At 37.5% G+C, this 13,770-nt stretch overlaps 1 long non-coding RNA gene across 1 annotated transcript in view; it reads left to right on the top strand.

Moving 5' to 3' along the window:
* LOC145516525 (uncharacterized) overlaps positions 1 to 13,770 on the top strand; it is a 365,062-nt gene that overhangs the window by 336,451 nt on the left and 14,841 nt on the right. The window contains exon 10 of the long non-coding RNA XR_014061441.1: positions 13,451 to 13,504. This is a non-coding gene — a long non-coding RNA (uncharacterized LOC145516525). The remainder of the gene's footprint in view (positions 1 to 13,450; positions 13,505 to 13,770) is intronic.

The following is a 13,770-nucleotide window of genomic DNA, read 5'->3' as shown; positions in this document are numbered from 1 at the left end:
AAGTTTTCTTTTACTTTTTACTTTTGTATTCAACATAATCTGAATGCAAATTTATTCAGTATTGTTATGATCTTTTTCCAAGATTTGGGAATTATCTTCCAAAAGATTTGCTTATCATGTGGAAATTTTCAAGCTCCATCATGGGTTCTGAGACTGACTGGTTTTGATGTTTTGGAGTTGTTATGAGCCAGTTTTGGAAAACTACAATTTAAATTTGCACACAGATCTTAGACAGAATGAATATGTTAATGAGTTCCAGCCATGGATTGCACACTCAAATTAACATCAATTGTGCATGAAATTTTTCCAGACTATTTGTTCTGAAAATAAGTACTAAATTATGCATTCAACTTAGATTCAGGCATAAAATAGGTTTTCACAAATATTTTCAGATGGCAATTTTTGTGTGTGTAAATGCTATACAATCTTATATGGCCTTTTCATTTTACAACATTAAAATCAACATACAAGTGAATTCATTGACAGAAAAACACAGACAGACTTTTTGCCATTTTTAAATTATACCTTGGAATAATAAAATTCACTATTGTCTCTTAAAACTACCATAAGCTGTCTTCTATTCACTTCTGTGTTGCTATTGAATGTACCTTCAATCTAAGGAAACAACAGTTAAGCATTCATTTTTAGTAAGCATTATAGTGGCAAAATTGAGTTTCTCTGAATTTTTCATTCAGGTTTTGAAAGGACTTTAACATGTTAAAACTACATGTATCTTCTTGATTTCTACAACAAAATAACATTTAGGTTAAAAGATAATTCTTATTTATAATTACAGCAAAATTTAATTGTTAGAAGGATAATAAGGCAAATGAATGAGTTACATTCTGTGGCCTAGCACTAAAAATTTCCTTATCCCAGATTGTTGATTTTACCAATGAACTTATTAATTCGTCATTACCAAATAATAAAAAGTCCAGTTAGCAGATTGCAAAGCATTCTTTATTGTGCACCACAAGGATCAGAGTTAGAGAAAATGTTTTCATGTGAGGTTAAGGAAACTAAGCATGAGCTTGAAGGAGTCTTGTTTCTTCTTCATTCCTGCCTCAATTGTGCCTTTAAGAAAGGGGACAGAAGTTGAACAGTTGAAGTTGCAGCTGAACAGATGAAGGGGAACAAAGACTTTTGTTGTGGTGTGAGCCAAGAATGGGAGATCTGTAGTAAGAACGTGAAGAACTGGGTGTTTTCTTAGAGCTACAGAGCTCACATACTCACTCTTGTGGTATCTGAACTGGCCTCCATTACAGCTTAGGAGTTTTGCCAAGGGAATACACTTGTCATAGCAAACACTCTCTTCCAACAACACAAGAGACACCTCTACACAGGACATCACCAGATGGTCAATACTGAAATCAGATTGATTACATTCTTTGCAGCCGAAGATGGAGAAGCTCTATACAGTCAGCAAAAACAGTACTAGGACCTGACTGTGGTTCAGATCATGAACTCCTTATTGAAAAATTCAGACTTAAATTGAAGAGAGTAGGGAAGGCCAATAGGCCATTCAGTTATGACCTAGATCAAATCCCTTATGATTATACAGTGGAAGTGACAAATAGATTCAAGGGATTAGATCTGAGAGAGTGCCTGAGGAACTGTGAACAGTGGCTCATAACATTTTATAGGAGGCAGTGATCAAAACCATCCCCAAGATAAAGGAAGACAAAAAGGCAAAATGGTTGTCTGAAGAGGCCTTCGAAATAGCTGAAAAAAGAAGAGAAACAAAAGGCAAAGGAGAAAAGGAAAGATATATGCATCTGAATATAGAGTCCCAAAGAATAGCAATGAGAAATAAGAAAGCCTTTTTCAGTGAACAGTGCAGAGGAATAGAGGAAAACAAAAGAATGGGAAAGACTAGAGATCTCTTCAAGAAAATTAGAGATACCAAGGGAATATTTCATGCAAAGATGGGCACAATAAAGGGCAGGAATGGTATGGACCTAACAGAAGAAGAAGATATTAAGAAAAGGTGGCAAGAATACACAGAAGAACTTTACAAAAAAGATCTTCACAACCCAGATAATCACGATGGTATGATCGCTCACCTATAGCCAGACATCCTGGAGTGCAAAGTCAGGTGGGCCTTAGGAAGCATCCCTACTTACAAAGTTAGTGGAGGTGATGGAATTCCAGCTAAGCTATTTCAAGTCCTAAAAGAGGATGCTGTTAAAGTGCTCCACTCAGGATGTCAACAAATTTGGGGCTTGTCCAAATTTGTTGGCAAAAGCCCACACAGGGGGCTTGTCTCCTATGTGTAGGATATCCAGTATGTGGCTTGACCCACTCATTCCCTGGGGTGACAGTTCACCTGTGTGATCTCATTTTTCCTCTGAGTCTCTTCCCAGACCCAAGTCCCCTCAGTAGTGGCCACAGGACTGGAAAAGGTCATTTTTCAGTCCAATCCTAAAGAAGGGCAATGCCAGTGAATGTTCAAACTACTGCACAAATGCACTCATTTTACATGCTAGCAAGGTACACTGAAAATCCTTCAAGCTAGGCTTCAACAGTATGTGAACTGAGAACTTCCAGGTGTACAGCCTGGCTTTACAAAAGGCAGAGGAATCAGAGATCAAATTACCAACATCTGTTGGATCATAGAGAAAGCAAGAGAATTCCAGAAAAAACATCTGCTTCATTGACTACACCAAAGCCCTTGACTGTGTGGATCATGACAAACTATGGAAAATTCTTAAAGAGATGGGAATACCAGACCGTCTTATCTGCCTCCTGCAAAACCTGTATGCAGGTCAAGAAGCAACAGTTAGAACTGGATATGGAACAACGGACTGCCTCAAAATTGGGAAAGGAGTTTATTAAGACTGTATATTGTCACCCTGCTTATTTAACTTATATGCAGAATACATCATGAGAAATACCAGGCAGGATGGAGCACAAGCTGAAATCAAGATTGCCTGAAGGAACACCACTAACCTCAGGTACGCAGTTGATACCAAGCTTATGGCAGAAAGTAAAGAAGAACTAAAGAGCCTCTTGATGAAGGTGAAAGAGGAAAGTGAAAAAGCTGGCTTAAATTTCAAAATTCAAAGAACTAAGATCAAGGCATCTGGTCCCATCACTTCATGGCAGATAGATGGGGAAACAAAGGAAACAGTGACTGATTTTATTCTCTTGGGCTCCAAAATCACTGTGGACGATGACTGCAGCCATGAAATTTAAATATGCTTGCTCCTTGGAAGAAAAGCTATGTCAAACCTAGACAGCGTATTAAAAAGCTGAGACATTACTTTGCTGACCAAGGTCCATATAGTCAAAGCTATGGTTTTTCCAGTAGTCATGTATGGATGTGAGAGCCAGACGATAAAAAAGGCTAGGTGCCAAAAAATTGATGCCTTCAAACTGTGGTGCTGAAAAGGACTCTTGAGAGTCCCTTGGATAGCAAGGAGATCAAACCAGTTAATCCTAAAGGGAATCAACCCTGAATATTCATTGGAAGGACTGATACTGAAGCTGTCTTTCCAGTACTTTGGCCACCTGATGCGAAGAGCCAACTCACTGGAAAAGATCCTGCTGCTGGGAAAGATTGAAGGCAGGAGGAGAAGGGGACGACAGAGGACAAGTTGGTTGGATGATATAACTGATTCACTAGACATGAGTTTGAGCAAGCTCTAGGAAATAGCGAAGGACAGGGAAGCCTGGCGTCCTGCAGTCCATGGGGCCACAAAGAGTTGGACACAACTGAGCAACTGAACAACCACAACAGCTTGAGTTGAAAAGAATGGCAAGTAATCCAGTCTCATGATAAAGTGCTTACTGAGAGCTTCATGGGATCTAATGTGGTTGCAGCATGGTTAAGTCACACACAGGACTTCAGTGGCTTCTGAATAAGCTTGTTTATACTTCAGATTGTACTTCAAAGTTCTTCACATCTGACTATAGCCTGCCAGGCTCCTCCATCATGGGATTTTCCAGGCAAGAATATTGGAGTAGGTTGCCATTTCCTTCTCCAGGACATCTTCCTGACCCAGGGATCGAACCTGGGTCTCCCGCATTGCAGGCAGACTCTTTACTGTCTGAGCCACCAGGGAATCCTTGAAATATCAAAATATAAAAGTATTTTTGATAGTGTTTGAGAAACAACTAAATAAACACAGTCTTCTCAATGGTCTATTTAGTTAGGGAACCTGATAGTTAGTAGATAGAAATACCCCAATCTTGCACCTTTTGATGGCTTTGAAAAAATATACTTTTGGCAGAAATGAATGGTCAAAGTTTTTGAATTCAAAAGGAAATGGGTTTCATAGGCTCAGGGATAGCATATGTTAAAACTGAAGTAGGTAAAATTTGTCATTGTCATTACTTGCATAGCCTGCACCTTTCTTTTCTCAAATTTTCTTTCCATGAGAGTGAATCTTCCCTTTTGATTTTCCCAATTCACTTCTACCTCACCCCACACACAAATCCAGTGCTTCCATGTCCTCCTTCTGACCTCACTCTTTATGGATATGCATACTATGGGGTGAACTCCAAACTCAGCCTCTGCACTATGCTAACCATCCTCTATGACTGAAGTTTGTCCCTAGGTGGCTGTCTTTTCCAGCAATTGTTTGATTGCAAGAAACTGAAATCCACTACAACTAATCTAAGCAAATGAGAATGGCCATATGTCCAAAGCCAAGAACAGAAATTGTAGCCATGCCTTCTGTGGAATTGGAAACAGGACCTGAGAAGTCATCTATAATAAAGGCAATTATCCTCTCCATCTGTTTTTCTCTGGGGCTGTATGTGTATACATCTCTTCTCTCATTGCATGTTTTCCTCTTTATCTTTAGAGAATATACTCTGCTTATTTGCAGGGACAGATTCATCTTGACTTACCCCTCAAAGTGACCTCTGTATTTGAGATTACTCATTTTACAAGTCTAGTAACTGAATTTGATTGATCTGATTGTACCAATTGTAGTTTTCTCAGAGAGAGAATCCAGTGGACCCAGTGCAGCCTCTGGGGTAGATGTTATGCATGTGCTTAGTCGCTCAGTCATGCCTGACTCTTTCGTGACCCCATGGGACTGTAGCCTGCCAGGCTCCTCTGTCCATGAAATTTTCCAGGCAAGAATACTGGACTGGATTGCCATTTCCTACTCCAGGGGGTCTTTTTGACCCAGGGATCGAACCTGAATCTTTTGCACCTCCTGCATTAGCAAGTGGCTTCTTTACCATTGTGCCATTTACCTTCCCTAAATTAGTTAGCTATGTCTAGAGACAGAGAAGCATCTGATACAAACAAGGTTGAAAGATGGAGAGTGGAGAAAGGTGGCCTGGCTATGAAAGGGGCCCTGAGACTTATTTGTTTTTGTTATTCTGACAGCTTTGTTACCGTTTTTTAAATCAAGGAATTGTTAGGTAATTTGATTAAATAATCTGTGCTAATGTGTTCAAAAGGTGCTAGTGAATTATCATTTGGTAAAACTTTTTGCCTTTTAATGGCTCTTTTGCACTTAGATGATAAGCTCAAATGCTTCCAGGAAATTGGACCAATAATTATATAAGGGAAACATCTGGGCACAGAACAGCTGTATGTGGAGGATCTTTTAGACAATTGGAGAGGGAATGTGCAGTGTAAAAGCATGAGACATTACTTTTAAAGTTATGTGTAGCATAAATGAAAAATTTGGGAGCCAGAGGTGCCCTCAGTGTGCTATTTTGTGATTCCTGATCTGAAGCTCTGCTGTAATTCAAAAGAATGACTCTAATGGTTGCTCTGACTGGCACCATGAGAAAGTCAGTGGAAAAGGTAATACTGCCTTATGCCATTCCCCAAATCCAATAGGAAGAGTTCTCTTTGGGGGAGTAAGAAGATCTGGGTTCTAGTTCTAATTTTATCATTTGTTGACTTTAAGATTTTAAATATAGGAGTTTTTCCTGTTTGAGCTCACAGAAAATGGAGTGACTGCTCAGAGATTTATTAATTTAGTGTGATTAGAACAGCATTGGTGATGGTGATGATGGGGGCAGTGTGTCAAAGCAAAGAAGAAAATTCCTAGGTTCTATCCCAAACCAACAATTGCAAAATGTCTGAGAGTGGTACCCAGGAGTGTGTATTTTCTAAAACTCCCCAGATGGTTTTAATGCAGTTGTGATGGTGACTGCCTTTTAGGAAGCTGACCTAGCTGCTCCCTCAGCTCTCACAGTCTAAGAGACTAATGTTCAAAGACTGACCTTTTCTCATGGGCTGCTCTGCCTGAAATGGAATCCGGGATTGCCATATTGAGTAAAACCAGACTTCCCTTGGGATAGATTAACACATCTGCCATTATTTTTTCCTCAGAGGCTAATATGAGGGATTTCTGTTTTTGGACATGTTAAAGCATGCTTCTGCTTGGGATCAATCATTCAACCATTAATTCTTGATTCCTTGTTTTGTAATGCTGTTTTCATTGTACTGTTTGTGTGTCTGTGTCTTTACACTGTCTACAGTTTCCTACTCCTCTTCAAAAAGTGAACTCTTTAGGTTTGAGTTTAGAAATAGTTCGTATACCTTGACCTCCCCCAATCAGATTTCTCTAAATGCTCAGACTCATTCATGCAATTCTCTTGTATGCTTCTGCTGTATCTTGCATGGAGTTATACCTATTTCTTATACTGAACTGCAGAATTTAGTGTGTTCTGCCTTTTCCCATTAAATTTTACTTTCATGAGGAGAAAACTCTACCTTATTTATTACTCTATTACAATTATCTAACACACTGACTGAAAAAACAATGTATGTCTGTGTAATGAGTGAATTAGTGACATGAAAACTGCTGTTACTGTTGCTCATCTCACCGTCATCACCACCAACATCATTGCCGTCAGCACTACGTGTATGTAAGAGCTCTCTACACATGTTTTATTTTTCATAGGAACATGGTGACAGGTAGTTGCTCATTTCTGTCTCCTTTCCCGCTCCCCAGATGAGAGATCTGGGTATACCATTAAAATAAACGGGCCAAGGTCAATATGTTGGTAAGCAGCAGAGCCAGCGTCTAAATCTAGTCTGACTTTGGAGCCCAAGGTCTTAACCACAAAGATATACTCCACCATTTATTACAGTTGCTCTGAAGTCTGCAGTAAAGATTTGTTGGGCTGCCTTGGAGTCAGGGTCACCAGATTATTCACAAGAAGAGAAGCAATAGAAACATTTGTTGCTTCCTATAACTTCTCACACAACCCTAGATTTTGTCTTTTTCTCCTTTTTCTTCCCTGCACCTGCATGATTGCATCTCTGTGCAAGCTCTCGTCAAAGCATCAAAACAGTCTCAGTGATGCAGGTATACAAGGTGAGAGCCAGGAAGAGAATGTACTATTCATCCAGTAATACATCAACTTGTTCAGGGAAGACAGAAAAAAACCGAGTGAGTTCAGTTCAGTCTCTCGGTCGTGTCCGACTCTTTGTGACCCCATGAATCGCAGCACGCCAGGCCTCCCTGTCCATCACCAACTCCCGGAGTCTACCCAAACCCATGTCCATCGAGTCGGTGATGCCATCCAGCCATCTCATCCTCTGTCGTCCCCTTCTCCTCCTGCCCCCAATCCGTCCCAGCATTAGGGTCTTTTCCAGTGAGTCAACTATTCGCGTGAGGTGGCCAAAGTATTGGAGTTTCAGCTTCAACATCAGTCCTTCCAGTGAACACCCAGGACTGATCTCCTTTAGGATGGACTGGTTGTATCTCCTTGCAGTCCAAGGGACTCTCAAGAGTCTTCTCCAACACCACAGTTCAAAAGCATCAATTCTTTGGCACTCAGCTTTCTTCACCGTCCAACTCTCACATCCATACAAAAACTCGAGTCTTCATAATCATCACAGTTTACATACTCAATGGATAAATAAATGAGCTTCATTGATGATCTTTTTTTAGAAAAATATTTTTTAACTTCAAACTAACAGAAAAGTTTCAAAAAATAGGGTAATAAATTCAAGTCTGCTCTTCATTCATATTCATCAAATATTTTTTGCTTGCTTCCTTCCTCTTTCTCTCTCTCTCTCTCTACATTTCTCATATATCTTTCATATATATATGAGAATTATATGTAATATGTATGAGAATTATATATATGTTTGTATAGGTAGACTTAGATCTAGGTACCATTTCATATATATGGAACAAATTGAAAGAGTAACTTGAAAATATCATGCGCTCATTCTTAAATATTCAGTGCATATTATCTGAAAATAAGAACATTCTCTTATATAACTACAATTGCAATCATCAAAATAAAGAAATTTGACAATGATTTTAGAATGCTTTTGCATAGCAAAGGAAACCACAAACTAAATGAAAAGACAACCCATAGAATGGGAGAAATTATTTGTAAATGGTGTGACTCACAAGGGATTAGTCTCCAAAATTTACAAACAGCTTATACAGCTCAATGTTAAAAACAAAACAAACAACCCAATGAAAAAATGGACAAAAGGCCTAAATAGACATTCCTCCAAAGAAGATATAGAGATGGCCAAGAAACACATGAAAATATGCTTAATGTAACTAATTAGTAGAGAAATGCTAATTAAAACTACAATGAGATATCACCTCACACCAACCAGAGTGGCCATCATCAAAATATCTGCAAACAATAAATTCTGGAGAAGGCGCAGAGAGAAGGGAACCCTTCTACACTAATGGTAGGAATATAAATTGGTATAACTACTATGGAGAATGGTAAAAGATTCCTTAAAAAACTAAAAATAGAGCTATCATGTGATCCAGCATTCCCACTCCTGGGCATATATCTGGGAAAAAACATGGTTCAAAAAGACCCATGTACCCTAGTGTTCATTGTACTACTGTTTACAATAGCTAAGACATGGAAGCAACCTAAATGTCCATTGACAGATGAATGGATGAAGAAGATGTGGTACATATATACAATGGAATATTACTCAGCCATTAAGAAGAATGAAATGATGCTATTGCCGCTATATGGATGGACCTGGAGACTATCATCTAAGTGAAATAAGTCAGAGAAAGACAAATATCATATGATATTGCTTATATGTGGAGTCAAAAAATGTATACAAATGAACTTATTTACAAAACAGAAATACACCCAGAGAACAAACTTACGGTTACCAGGGGAAGGGGGAAATTTGAAGTAAGCCGTGTACACATGGCTTTATTTGAAACAAAATGCCTTTCTGCAAAAAAGCTGCATTAATTACTCAATTTATGTCAATTTTCAAATGTCACTAGTTGCTCCAATAATGTCCTTTTAGCTCTTAATTTCCAGTGCAAGATCATTCATTTTTAGTCATCTCTCTTAGACTCATTTAATCTGGAATAGTTCTTCACTCTTTTTTTCCCCCTCTCACTTTTTACTTTGACATACTCTAAAGTACATGCCAGTTTATATTGTAGAATAACTGAAAGCTTTATCTGATGTTTTGTGTGATTTTTTTCTCATGATTTGATTCAGTTTATGCATTTGTCAAGAATTTCACAGAAGTCATACTGTATCCTTCACAGTGCATCACATCTGGGGGCATATCTTGTTTTCATTGTTGTCTGCCTGTTTGTTTTGCTTTTATCCATGTTATTGGTGATGTTAACTTTTGATCATTCCTCTAGGATGGTATACTCTGTTCACTTTAAAAAGTGGGTCATGAATATGTTATATATGAGAAGATCTTTTGAGAGCATTTAAATAGCGCTTTCTGCAGATTTTTCATTCTGCCTCAATCAGTGACCATCTTTATTACATGGAGGTGATTTTCTAATTCCATCATTTTTGTGCATTTATCAGTAGGCATTTTACTGTAAATAAGATCTTCCCTTTCTCCCTCATTTATTTGTTTAGTTTAATATGGGCTCATGGCTTTTTATTTTATTCAGTGGTGTATAGCCCATGCAAAAACAAACATTTTATAAAATCATAAAATGGTCTTACATTTGGCAGCGGGGTCTCTTAAAGTTCTGTTTTTTTATTGCATATTTTATTGATTCTATTTCATACAGATTTCTTTTTTGTTGCTCATATAAAAATTTTCAGAGTCAACCAGGTTTTGATGTTCAGGGGTAAGGAACTTTGGGATTAAGAATGAGTAGTTTCCTGCATCGTTATAGTCAGAGGTGCTTGGTAGCAGGCTTGAGGGAGCCAGTTGCTTGCATCTTTGCTCAGCTCCCAGTGACATGTTGATAGCTTGGAATCAGCCATATCACAGAAATTGTCCGACTTCCCCCCACTCCCACACTCCTGAGAGGTGGTTTTTTAACATTTCATCCACACACTGCTAGCTATATACAATGTCTAATTTTCCATTACTTTCTTTAGACTGACTAAGCATCCTGAGCAGAAGTTGATATACTTCTTGAAATCCCGATGAATTTCCCCATTGGTTATCTCCCCATACATGTAAAAGAGGCATCATAACCCTAGAGTCATCTGGTAAAAAGAGGTCATTCCAATTCCATGAGCTTGGCTCTTTGGGGTCTCAGAGGAGTGTGTGCCTGGAGCTGAGGTAGTCCCTTCTGAATGGGTAAATACAATTACCCAGCTTCAATGAATGTAGCTGCCATTTTAGGTTCACTGATTCCTCTTCCCCTCAACCTGGCAGCCCCCACACCAGGTCTTTGTCTCACTGCAGCCCATCACAGAGAGCTGCCCCAGATAACTACAAGTTAAAAATGCTTGGGTGAGTTTGTTCTGGAAAGTAGGGTCTCTATCAAATTCTTATTTAAAATGTGTTTGCCCAGCTGGAACATTTATTTATCTCAGATTGATAAGCAAGCCTGGGCTTGTTTTCATTAGGTCCAAATTTGCTTTGGCATGGGAATGTTGACACTACCAACCTGGGCTCAAATTTGATCACATGCTTTTACCGAAAGGGTGGCCAGCAGGCTAGGATTCCTCTAATGTGACAGTACTCGAATGAACTATCCAGCTTTAAATGCAATAACATTTGAAAGGCTTGCTCTAACACTGAGAAGGGTTGTAGCATTCTTGAACACATGCAGTTTTAAGTGCTGCACTGTTCTCAGAAAAGTAAACAGGAATATGGAAGCTTTACTTACTATTCTCAAAAAAAAAAATTACTGTCAGTCTGCTGTTTCCAAAGGAAAGCAGACAGTATAAAGGATGTATCTAACATATTTTATTTTTCCTTTGTGTTGTATCATATGAGCTGTATTTTCTTTTTTTAACAATAACTCATAAAATAAAGATAGAAAAATTAAAATTTTCTCCAATTTGCTTTAGTATTTGTAGGATTGTTTTCTGACAGATCTGATTGGGACAAGAAGACAAATATATTAAAGGTTGACACCTGCTATTAAGTTGGAATTTTTGATGAGGTTCAAAGATGGATCTCCATGACCTGGAAAAATAAATCAAGGTCACTGATTGACTCACACAAATTCTTTTCAGCCATTTATATTACAATGTAATTATAGCAAACTGATGTACAATCCTAGAAGAGCTCTAACCTACTCACATTGATGCATATGTATTGTATGATGAATAAATGAAAAGAGAAAAACAATATGCAAAGGAAATTATCTATATTCTTCATTATAAGGAGGTTCTAAGTACTGTACAGCTACTGTGAGGATTAGTTTCTGGATCTCCATCTTTCGCTCAGATTGTATCGATTTACCATAGCTTTGCTAGTATTCACTTATTATTATTATTTGAATATAAAACATAGTCTTATTACTTTCCTTGATCTTTATTGTTGTTGTTGTTTTAGTTACTAAGTCGTTTCCAACTCTTTGTGACCCTATGAACTGTAGCCCACCAGGCTCCTCTGTCCGTGAAGGATTTCTCAGGCAAGAATACTGGAGTGGATTGCCATTTCCTTCTCTCTTTCCAACCCAGGGATCAAACCCAGGTCTCCTGCTTGGCAGGCAGATTCTTTACCACTGGGCCACCTGGGAAGTCCCTTGATCTTAGAAATTAACATGCAGAACTAAAACACTCTCTGACTGCAATATTGAAGAAAGTCAAAACTTCCATTATCCTGAATAAACATCAAATCAAAGTTTTATATTGAGGTTTCCTATGCTGTAGTGACTTTGAGAAATTGGAGAAGAGAAGTGCTCATATTTCCAGAAACTTCTTCCTCAAGTTATCTCAGAGTTGGACTCAATCCTATTAAGTCAGTTTTTAGCTCTCTTGCCAAGGAGTGGTAGGATAAACAAAAGAAGAAAAGTACTATTTGTGGCTATGTGCTTTGTAGATGCAGCCTTTTCTTTGCAACATTTTCTTTCCTGGATGAAAAGGAAAGGGTTGATTAGCAGGTACATTTCTTAAAGTATGAAAGAGGGTAGTCAGAAATGTATTGCTTCAAGAAGTACAGCAAGGAGTTACTTAGCCTTTTCTTCGGTTTTAATCAGAAGCAATTCTTTCCCTTAGTTATTCTTTGGAGGAAATTTAAACACACACTCACACACACAGCAAAAGGTAGAAAAGATCAAAGAGGAAACCTGTGGCTATGAATTATTGTGACAAAATTCCTGTACCAGAGAAAAATAGGAAATAGAAACACAGGTAGTTTTTTTTCCCCCCTAATTTCAGGTGATCCCAGTACACTGTTGAAGTACCAGTAGATTAATGCAATGCTTAAACACAGTGTACATATTTAATTTTCAAATCAAATTCCTTTTTATAGAAACAGGTAAAATATACGATTTAAAGCAAAGTTTCACTATTGTTTAAAATGGATTCTTTTCAATGGATACAAATATCATGAATCTTCCCATCTCAGAGCTTTTGATTGTGTTCATTTGAGCTGTGTTCCCTAGATGTTTTTACCTGGTATCCCCTTCATCTAAGATTGAATTTGCTTTTCTTTACCTAGCTGATATTATTGAAACTGTATGTCTCTATAGCTGGTCTGTCTATATAGCTTTCTATATATTTACATTTCAATGCTGGGAATACCCTAGCATGACCTCCTTCTAGAATTTATTATTTGTCATTATGGGATATTTTTCATGTTTCCTTTAAAACCTTAACTGAGAATCACTGAATTAATCTTCTTATGCTTCTTTTTGTAAAAGCATTTTTAAAATTAAATATTTACTATTTAATTTACAAAGTAATCATCTAAATATTTTCAAAGAGAAGTTGGAATTTTTTAAGATCTTTTCTGAAAATTATATTGAAGTCAAAGTTACCTTCTATGTAACATTACAACCAAACTCTGAAGTTATGAGAATAGAAAAATAATTTATCTTTTATTTCTTGCTGATTAAAATTTTATAGCATGTCAACCTTAATTAAGACTACAATCTAAAATTTGTGTTTTTAATATCAAGAATACTACTGGTGACTATGTATGTCAGAAACATAATCTAGCCATACTTGACCATATAAAGGAGACAACATATTTTCTCAAGAAAATTTGTGATTCAATGGATAAATATTGAAATAAAAGAAATGTATAAGCCAGTGATATCAAAAGAATTCTCATGTCTCTAAATATTTACATTTGCAGAATGTGCGATGTAGAATGTCCTAAAAATTTACTGAAAGGAGCATTTGTCTCCAGGTAAGTAGGAGAGGACATAGTAACACATTTAAAAGGCTGAAGAGATTGCAAAACTAAATCACATCAGATGCTACAGGGTAGCATAAATAGGATTGTATCTTTGTGCATTTTCAGTAGTTAATATGCAGATAGAGCACTTCTGTGGAATGAGTTTGGCTCCTGTTCAGCTCCCAGCAATATCAATATTAAATCTCTAGTACAGTTGAATAAGTAGGAGATTACCATATTTCCAGATTCATTTTATTATGTACCTTGATGGTTGATTT

The sequence above is a fragment of the Giraffa tippelskirchi genome, chromosome 8 (assembly GCF_054371585.1).
Source record: "Giraffa tippelskirchi isolate mGirTip1 chromosome 8, T2T-mGirTip1v1.2.pri, whole genome shotgun sequence".
Classification (NCBI taxonomy): domain Eukaryota; kingdom Metazoa; phylum Chordata; class Mammalia; order Artiodactyla; family Giraffidae; genus Giraffa; species Giraffa tippelskirchi.
Note: the sequence above shows the minus strand (reverse complement) of the source record. Positions and strands in the feature narration are given on the sequence as shown.